Raw genomic sequence first — 11,056 nt, forward strand, 5'->3', positions numbered from 1 at the left:
CTCTCGTTACTCTGTCCATTTGTCCTCTCAACACACACACAACATACACTAAAGTAATATTACCTAATCGTATGGATAATCAACGAGATCATCGTCGTAATCGTAAGGTCTAGATCCGTTACATGCTCTATCATGTGGTATCAGAGACTTGTGACCTGATCTTCGATGATTCTCTTGATGCTAATCGTATAATTCAATGTGTATTGAATTCAATTCATGATGAATTGATCGGAATTGAGGTTTAATTGAGGTATTGATAGTATGATTCGAGTTCAGAATGGTTTGATAGTTGTTTGTGAGTTCGGACTAGTTCAATGAGGTTCGGATTTCGTTTGGGAACAAGTTTGTTAAAGGTTTAGGGTGATTTAAGCTTGATTTGGACAGATTTGTGTTTGAATTGATTTTCAGATTGGATGAAGATTTGAACACTCATTTGTTATGATGAAGACTGATCGTTAAGATAACTGCCAATTCGTTCATACCTAACTGCCCATTCGTTCATACTTAACTGCTCATTCGTTCAACCTCATTCGCCAAAACTCATTCGCTAAACGAATTTTGATCCATTCGTTAAGCCATTCATTTGTGAAAATCTTTAACGAATATCACTCATTCGTTAAAGTTACTCTCATTTAACGAATATCACTCATTCGTGAAAATAATTCTCATTTAACGAATATCACACTCATTCGTTAATCTTCCATTCGTTACTCAGGGTAAAATATTAACGAATATCTATTCATTCGTTAATCATCTCATTCGTTACTGTGATCACATTCGGGTGAACAGTAAGTCTAAGTTTAAAGTTTTACAAGTTTAGTCCCTGAAGTTTAACCAGTGTTCCATCATGACTTCGCAAAACATGTCTTACTATGCATTAGCCTCTCAGAATGTATTACTGCAGCAGATGCTAACCATGGATAATGAAATTGGAAGTTACAACAAATGTCCCAAATTGTTGAAATTGTCAGACTTTGCTCGCTGGGAACCGAGGTTCCGTGCTCACTTGGGATCCGTGCATCCAAGTAGTGTGCGTTTTCTAGACGACGTGTATGCGGCACCTTTGGTAGGTAGTGACAACATGGGATGGACACCAAAGGAATTCAAAGAGTATGAAACTCAAGAATTGAAAGATTTTGAGAATGAAACTAAAGCCTACTCAACTCTTACTATGGCATTACCAGAACAAATTTTTCATCAATACAGTACAATTAAGATTTGTGCTTCTTTGTTCACAACTTTGAAAACAAAAAGTTTTAGGAACACACTTGAAAGTAAGAAGACGCTCTTAAAATTTCAATTTAGAAATTTTATTTTGATGAAAAAGGAGACAGTTGAAGAGATGATTAACCGATTTAGTCATTTGATTGTGGAGATGTCAAGTGCCAATCTTGAGCCAACTGAAATAGATAAGATTGATACATTGAAGAATGCCTTACCACCTTCATATTCAACTTTTCTGTTTGTGTTGAAAGAAAACGGTTTCTTTCGAAACACTGAGCTCACAGCTGTGCAATTCATCAACAAGATTGAAGAAAGGGAATTTGATATTAAATGTCAAAACTCGTTGAGAGAAAATCAAAATCAGCAATCTTCAACTCAAAACCCTTTACTCTATGGAGTTGCCTTGCCAGCTAATCATTCTTCAAGTTCTGTACCAATCAATGCTTTCTTTGCTCAATCTCAAGAAGAAATTCCTAATGTAAACTGTTCTCCTAATGTATGCTTTCTGGCAAATGTAACTAATGCAAACACAAGTGCTCCATCATCAAGCTTGCCTAAAGTAAATTTTCAAGAGGCTGAACAACAGTTTGCATTCTTGTGTGCTTTTATGACTTCATATGAACAGCTTGTTAGAAGCAAGATTGCTACGAGTGAATTAACAGATGAAGATTATGATCAAATTGACCCGGATGATCTTGAATTAATGGATCTCAAGTGTAACATGGCTATGATCGTTAGAAAGGTAAAGAGGTTCATGAAGCGTACTGGGAAAGATCTTCCTGCTTTGAATAAAAGGGTCGGATTTTATAAACTGAAGGTGAAATGTTACAATTGCGGGGACTTTGGCCATTTTTCCAAGGAATGTGATAAGCCAAGAAAAGAATATTTTGGGCCACGCAATTCAGAAAGATCTTCAGGAAAGAATTCATCTGGTGGGGATAAGAGTATAACGACTGTATCTAGAGGTGAACAAGATAAGTCTCCTGCTACTCAGGCTGTGGTGGTTAATGAAGTTGTTGATTGGTCTCAACGTTTGTTGGGAAATCAAGCAAATGTGGCAATTGTTGAACCAGTAGAGAAATTTGAAGATGCTAGCAGTGATAATGTATCTGAGGGAACTGATTCATCTGATTCTGAGGCTGATACTGATCAAAGCCTGTCGTCTCAAACTGAATCAATCCCTGATCAAGTTGGATCTTATGCATGCATGGCTAAGATTGATGAGGTATGTGTTTAACCTCAAACTAATGTATCTGAATATTTAACTGAAATGATTGATTGTGCTGAATGTGCTGTATTTAAAACCAAACTTGAAACAGCCTTAAATCAGAACAATACTCTCACAAAAGATCACTTTATGATCAATGAATGCTACAAACAGAAAACAAAATTTCTAGAGCAATCAACTCTTAAAATTCAAAAAATGTCTGAAAGCAATCATGATCTTAAAGCTAAGGTTCAGTGTAAGATCATCAAAGTTGATCAACATTTTAAGGAGATTCTTCGACTCCAAACTTGTATTTCCAATCTCGAAAATGAAGTAATGGAACTTAAAAATAAGCTTGGAAAATTCAGAGATTCTTCATTTCTTTTAAATGAAATAATCGAAGTTAACCATGCACAAAAGAAAAATGGAAAACAAGGTTTGGGATATGTCGAAATTCCACCTCCTTTTAAGCATGATTACAGTAGCATTCCCGATGTAGAAAAATGTTTAGATATTTCTACTGTTAAATCTGAGAATGTTGATACAACTAAAACTACTCGTGAACCAATTCATGTTAAAAGTAAAAATGTTTTCACCAAAACTGAATTGGATGGTTCAATCGAGGAGTTGACTGAACCAAATGAGATTGTCAAAAACAAAGACATACCAATTGACAATCACATTCTGTGTGAACCCGAAGATTTTGAACAAGCAGTGTATGATTCAAAGTCCTTGGGTGTTTCATCAAACCCTTCAGAAATTCCTAAGGTAACATCTATTGTGTCTCAATCAGACAAGCCTTCGGTGTCTGATGAGGAGTTATGAGATTCATTAATCCTAAACCGAAATATTCAAGTGGAAAGATTTTTAAATTAAAGGGATTATCAAAAGTGTTCTCAGACAAGGAAGTTCTTTTGAATCTTCTTAAACCTGAAATGATTGAAACTGTATATCAAGATGATACTTCAAAAGTTACCGAACTTGAACAAAAATTCTTTCAATCGAAATCTGCTAATGTTCAAGTGAAATCTCAAAGAAATGGTTTCAAACACATTAAATTTGTAAAATCTTCAGGATTGGAAAATTCTTTGAATTCTACAAATCTTGAATTTTATAAAAACAAAAAGGGTTTAAAACATGAAGTTCCAAAGTAGGTAACGTTTGAGAAACCCAAAGATGATATTCGTCAATCTTTGTTATCAAAGACTACCTGTGCCTCACCATCAAAATCTTTGGATTCTCGATTATGTTTCAAGTGTGGTGAACCTGGCCATGTCTCCAAAAAGTGTAAAACAAAGATAGATGATATCATGTTTTAAACCCTTTTTGTTTTTATAAAAAGTGAAATAACAATGTAACAATTAACTTTCACTAGTTAAATAGATGAGTCTGGTGCATTCATCAAATCCTCATTTTCCAAACAACAATGAAACAACAATGCACCAGACTCAACAGCTGTTGGTATTATCATAATACCATCTATTGAATGTGCTGTTGAGTCTGGTGCATTCATCAAATCCTCATTTTCTACCACCGAGACAATGGATCAGCACATGCAACAAATACTTGTACTGCTCGCACAATTATGCCTTGTTATACATAGACTTGCCCAAGTCGCCCTTATATCTAATCCTTCCGAACAACCCACGTATCAAACTGTTATCAAACTCACACCTGTCATCCATAGTATCAACATACCCCAACGCATCTCTAATAACTCCCACATCGATAACCACTCGTTTCTCTTGAATAACAACTTCTATCTGATTCTCTGCTTCATTAAAACGAGCTGTATCCCAAAAGGCACGTATAATACTTTGGTAAACCTAAGTCTGTGTCGATATTGCCTTGTAGATTCTGGAACGTAACAAGAAATTAATCATCCCTCCAAATATTGGTGAATCTTCAAAATTATCGTGTAAAAAGGCACAGATGTTGTGCTTTTTATCCCACGACAATAACACAGGAGCTTGCTCGGCTTCAGCAACTTGTTCTAGGGCCTGTACCTCCGGTTGTTGTTTAGGAATAACATCTGGTTGTTGCTCGGGAGCTGGATTTTGAACAATCTCGTCAGCCATTCTGTTTAATCAAGAATAAAATATTTGTAAAATATTCAAAAATATTCTACTGACCAACGAATGAGCTAATCATTCGTTAATAAATTCTTAAACGAATGTCTCATTCGTCTAAAGTTATGTATAACGAATCGGTTACATTTGTTAGTTATAACGAATCATCTTATACGTTAAGTATTTACTACATTAAACTACCATTCGTTACATATAACAAATCAACACCCTATTCGTTATCCAAACAAATAACCACATTCGCTAACCTAGCAAATGACTTAGTTATTCGTTAAACTATAACGAATCAGGTAATTAAGTTAATTTTGACAATTAATAGTCAAAGTCCACATAATTCATATAAACCAAAGTCAAAAACCGATGAACTTCATCTAATTATCAAATGATTCAGATTAAAATCATCAATTAAACCTAACACACTAGGTCGGAAATGCGTTTGATACATTTATCAATACTCAAACATCAGTAAACTATCACGAATCTTAAACGTTTTATCATTGTTTGTGTCTGTTCATATCAGTTTAATAACTGAACAATTAAACCCTAAATCTCCATGGAAATCTATTGAATCTGGCATCATTCAACTCGTCATTACCAGTAGATTATCACTTAAATAGTTAATTTGTGTAAAGATGAGTATATAGATTATAGGAAAAATTTGCAAGAGTTTTCTTTAGAAAGGTGATGAAATAGTGAATTAGGCAAATGAATGGTCGCAACTTTGGGATTATAAACCCCTCAATAATTTCACGCAAATCACGGTCATTCGTTCAAATTTAACTAACGAATGTCCTTTTTCGTTAACTTAAGGAATCTTATTCGTTAAACAGATAACGAATATGATTCATATTCATTAAACCTTAACGAATGATATATTAATATTCCATTCGTTAACCTTGAATATACGAATATCTTCCATTCGTTATGCTCAGCGGAAGCGAATGTCATTCACAACGAATGTGGTCATTAGTTATGCATAAATAACGAATGTCTTGTCATTCGTTAAGCCATAGTTAATGAATTACCAGCTTACTTTAACGAAAGAGACAAAATCTCATTAATGAATTAAATAATCATTTAAAACCAATTAGGGTTTTGTAAATGAATTAAATAATCAATTTAAAACCAATTAGGGTTTTTAATTGAATACTTTAAAATACCCGATCCATCAAAGATTGGTAATGTTTAACTTAAAAGGATTTTTACTTTAAATACCAGTTGTAAATACATTAAGCACGATTAACTTAAAATTTTGGGGTAACAACCTTTTCTTTTTGTTTTGAATTATTCGCTAGCTCGGTAAATTGAAAATAAAGCAGAAAAATGAAAATATTTTTGGTGTTTTAAATTTTTCAAAACAAAAAAAAAACAGTAAATGTAATGCAATAAACAACTAAAGTATCAACGCAGTACAGATTTTTGTGAGTTCAAGCAGGGAATCATATTGATCAAAATTTTAGTCCATCACAGTTTTATTTTCAGCTTTTATTATGACTGATGTTAAGTTGATTATTGGTATTGTTGTCCACCTAATTCTTAACAAATGTTTCAAAACGTTCGGTGATATGTTTAATTGGTTCAATTAGGCACAAATATAAAAAGTTATCAGTTCTAATCTTGATTCAAGCTTAATTTGATTTTCTCTAAATCACCCCAACTTGACTTAAAACTTAGAACCAATATGATTTAAAACGAAGGATTTTAAGAAAATATAGTCCATAATCCTCACTACAAGATATACCCCCGTTATCAAACAATACCCTAAGGTCCGTTCCCATGGATGAGTATGCACGATTGCATCTGTCTGTTTGCAGACATTGTGTCCCTTGTGGTCCGTTTCTTAATGGTAATAAGAAGCGAGTAAAGGGACAATGTATGACTCACAGCGTCGTTTGATCAAGTCTTTAATTCATTTTGTACACAAAGTACTTTTAAGCATCAAGTTTAAAGACTTAAGCAGATACACTGTGGATTTTCTTTTTAAGCATTGTTTTAGTATTCATCGAAATGAATACCAGATGTAAAACCGCATAAAGACCCAATGGAGTTGGGAACCCTAAAGCATCCCATCAATACAAGATTTAAGGCCATAAGACCATACATCGTTGAAGCGTTAACCACCAACTAGAAGCTTTTTCTTTTAAAAATTGTTTTCAAATTGATTAGAAGGCTTGAGTATGACCGGATTATTACATTTCTGCCATCCTTATCAAGACTTTTTCTAGAACCAATATTCTTATTTATTCGGCAATTTAGATATATATCACTTGCTTGTACTTACTTGTTTATTAAAAGACCTACCAATACATCAGTTAACAACTTACCCGGATTATGCCTGAGTTAACGAGAAATCGAGGACAAAGGTTAAACAACGGTCAAAGTCAAAGTTCAGCTCTTAATCTTCCATTAAACGAGCAAAAACAATCAAGAAACATCGGGAATAGGGTACGTGATGGCTGAGAATGCTTGAGTTCTGTAAACTCTAGGGTTTGGAGTTAGGATGTGTTTATATAGGTGTTAAATCAACTTGTTGGACAAGAAACGGGTCGATTTTGGTAACCGAATCACACAATTAAAGACGAAATCGGGTCATATAATCATCAATATGTTGACCAAATTATTGATTATGAACCTAGACATCATTACATACTAAATACCATAACTTGTTGCTCAATTTTCATGATTTAGGGTTGATTTATGAAAGATTTAGCATTAAACGAAGATCAAAAACGAAAATGGCTGGTCTAAGAAGGCTTCGCGCTGCGCGAAGGTTCGGGGCTCAATCCTTTGTGTCGCGTGAAGGTTAGGTTTCCACCAGACTTTCATTTTTGGTATTTTTAGTCCCTGTAGTTCCAAAAACGCATTTTAAGCCATTTTAAGCGATTTTAAGAGTTTCTAAGGGCTATTTGGAACAAATGAAAGTTAAGGAATTATAAACTAAGATAAAAATAATTATTTCACTAATAAATGCATAATTTTATTAATGAGAAAGATCCGAATAATGATCATAACCCGATAAATTAATACAAATATGAATACAGAAAACCCAAAATGTTACATGGAGCGGCCATTGACAAGTACATCACGGGTTTGCCAATGCAAATCCAGGATTCTATCCTAAGTCGTGACACGTAGGATCTTCATGATGCCATTACCCTAGCCGGCACCCTCATTGAAAACCACGTTAAGGCCGGGACCTTAACATATAAGAATTCCAAAACGCCCAATGATAAGACCGCATCCGAGCCCGCCAAAGAGTCCAAGACCGAATCCTTCAAGCCCAAATCCTCCAAACACAACAACAACAAATCACCCTGTTACCGCAACAACAAAAGAAAGTCAAATTCCCAAAACTATGTCGTAGACCAATCGCAAGCCCAACAAACCCAGCCCGCCAAGAAGCCCTACACAAGACCCCGCCCTTTATGTGATACGTGTAAATTCCACCATTCGCCTAACCTCAAGGGTCATTAACGCACTCATTGCGGTCATTTTGGTCACCTTTTTACCACATGTCGTGTACTCTACTAACCCATGATTCAACCATTTACCTCACCTCTTACCCAACCCCAAACTTTACCTTATTCTCAACTGTTTACTCAAACACCGTCAACTATTAGAGCTTGTAACAATTGTGGAGATCTTCGCCATTATCGCAATTCATGCCCAAGACTTGCACACTTGAACCAAATTCAATCTTACCCAACCCAAGCCACTCCATATCCAGCTTATCAAGCCCAAGTTTATCCAACCCATTTTACCTAAGCCCAATTCAACCAAGCCCAAGTGAATCAACCTCAACCAATCCAAGCTCAACCCATTCAAGGAATTTAAGCCCAACCTACTCCCAATACCCAAGCCAACCAAAACCCAACCAACCAACCTCAAGTTCACCAAGTTGCTCAAGGTACTCATGGACATACGTGCTACATCAACGGTTCCCAAGTCTAAACCTCACATCTCAAGAATACGTGCTTATTTTATCAAATTCTTTTTATTTTAAACCTAATGTATTAACTTCAATTAAATATCAAGTTTTGTTATGAATGAGAATCATGGTTGTTTATTATTGAATTCAATCTCTCATCTATTTCTATTATGACGTTTATTGCACTGTTTATTGGCACGCAATTTATTATCATATTTCAAGTGGTCTGTGACTGGTTATTTACTGGGACTATGTGCATGGTTATCTAATAGTACCGTATTTTTATCATGAACTACCTATTACCGATTTCCTACAAATCATTTTTTTAGAAATTGGGACTATGAACATGTGTTGTACATAGTTATCTAATAGGAGTCACATGTACAAATTTTATTTTGATATTTTAATACTTGACTGCCCAAATTCCCCAAAACTCACCTCATTCTCATGGTACCCTTTTCTCATCAGATTTTATAATCTTAACTTCAAGCCTCTTCTATATTATATTTCTTTAATCATGTGCATCATTTGTTGTGTGAACCTATCTATGCGAATACGTATTCATGGATTTTGTTATCATCTCATGTACTCCTATGCATTGAATGTGTAAATTATTTATTTAATTTCAAAGTTCCCTCCATCTATTTATTCTGTAGGTCCCGACACGGGTGGATCTAACAATAATCTTTTGATCAACCAAACTTAGTGCTAGCGGAAATCACACTAAGTCACCTAAGTGGTCTCGGATCTTGAGAGTTTATTTTCAGATATGGAAAGTTAGCGTGAGGGAGGGAAGGCTAGAGAGTATGTAGGTAAGATAGAATTTTGGCAAAAGGTTTTCTATTGATTGTCAACCACATCTCTCATGGCATGCTTCTCTATTAATAAAGAAGCATGCATGAGAAACTAGTCACATCACATGCCCAATGAGCTTCTATACATTATTTCTCTTGGGCCTATTACATATAAAATGAACTATTAAAGCCCAAAACATAACAAACCAATACAAAATACTAACATAACAAAATGAGGCCTAACAATCTCCCTCTAGTCTTTAGTATTGAAAACCGTCGGTGTCGTATTCTAGCCAGCCGTCCTCGGGTAGGGGAAGTTCAACTATCCGGTCTGTGTTCTGACTACCGATGTCCTCGACGGTTCCCAGGGGTGAGTTGTAGAGCTTCTTGACATCTTCTATATGCAGCCCCATTAGCTCGTGCTCGTCAAATATACGGATCTAAGGCAGATCTTTGCAGCGTATGACGGCCTCCCCTGTCGTGTTATCGAATTCCTAGCCAATGAAGTCTTGGAGGATGTTAGGAATACAGAGCTCACCATGGTAGATGACATGACAGTCCTTTGGGGCCCTGTATCTCCACATTGTTCGTGGCTCTCCGGTGGCTGGATCTATCTCCCTTGGGTTCTTGTACTTGCGACCCTTATTCAGCTCGAAATCTTTGTAATCCACTTTTGATTGACGATGTAGATAATTCGGGACCTAACTTTTAAACGTACTCCTAACCGCACCATAGCCTAGAGCTTTTCGGAGATAATTAATGTCAAGCTCTGGTAACGTATTCAGCTCGTAGGGTGATCGAGATAAATCAGATCGTCGCTATATCGTCCGATTGCCCAACAACTGTTCTCCTTATTATATTTTGCGTAGACGATCAGCGAATCGTCATGGTAAGGGTAGTTGAGCTCGCAAGCACATGCACGACTTGACACAATATGAGTCTTTCTCTTCTTCTTTGGTGGTTCCTATGTCAACTCTGCGGTTGGATTGGAGACGGGATCGGCGGCAGGAGTCTCTGAATCTTACACTTGAGCTGGAGGTGTATATGGATTTGGCGAATAGTTGAGGTAGTCGTCTTCTACTTCCTTCTCCATGTACTGCTCCAAGTCCTCTCCTGCTTCAATGAATGCTTCCAACATACCTGAAAAATCACCTTTAGGGAATACCTCTTTGTACATATCACTGATCTGTTTGTCGTGTTCCCTAACCTTGCCAGCTGAATCATGGGCAGCAGGGTCTTCATAATCATGTTGAGTGGGTGGAGGTGATTGAGTGTTAACTCCAGCTCCACCTCCTACTGCCCCGTCCCCTCCGTCTTCTCTGTTTCCACCATCATCATCGTCAACGTCATCAAAGCTGTCATGCACATTATCATCTTCTTCATCTTCATCATCGTCCTCATCATCTCCTTCATCACCATCTTCCTTCTAACCGTCATCTCCCTTTCACCTTCATCTTCACCACCAATACAACTAGATTGGCCGCCCTGTTGTTCCAACCGACCAATAGTCGCATCACCTTCAGATGCCACAACCTGTACTCCTCGCATTGCCACAGATGGACCTGCGGTAGGCTGTGATCCACCAGTCTGAGAAGTCTCACCAGACCTTCTCCAACTCCTGAAAACTGTATCAAGTCGATCCTCCAGACCATGAAAGTCATCCTCATGAATACCCATAAGGTCTGAGGCCGCTTGATACTTGCTCACCAGCTCTTCATTTGTTTTCAGTTGAAGCTCATTGAGACGATCATGCTCCTTCACTTTTGCCTGAATTGCCTCCATCTCGGCTCTGAGTGTCGCATTCTCAGCAATGAGT

Source organism: Bidens hawaiensis, unplaced genomic scaffold (assembly GCF_021521415.1).
Source record: "Bidens hawaiensis isolate Kalapana, Puna unplaced genomic scaffold, B.hawaiensis_p1.1 tig00034665_1, whole genome shotgun sequence".
Taxonomy (NCBI): domain Eukaryota; kingdom Viridiplantae; phylum Streptophyta; class Magnoliopsida; order Asterales; family Asteraceae; genus Bidens; species Bidens hawaiensis.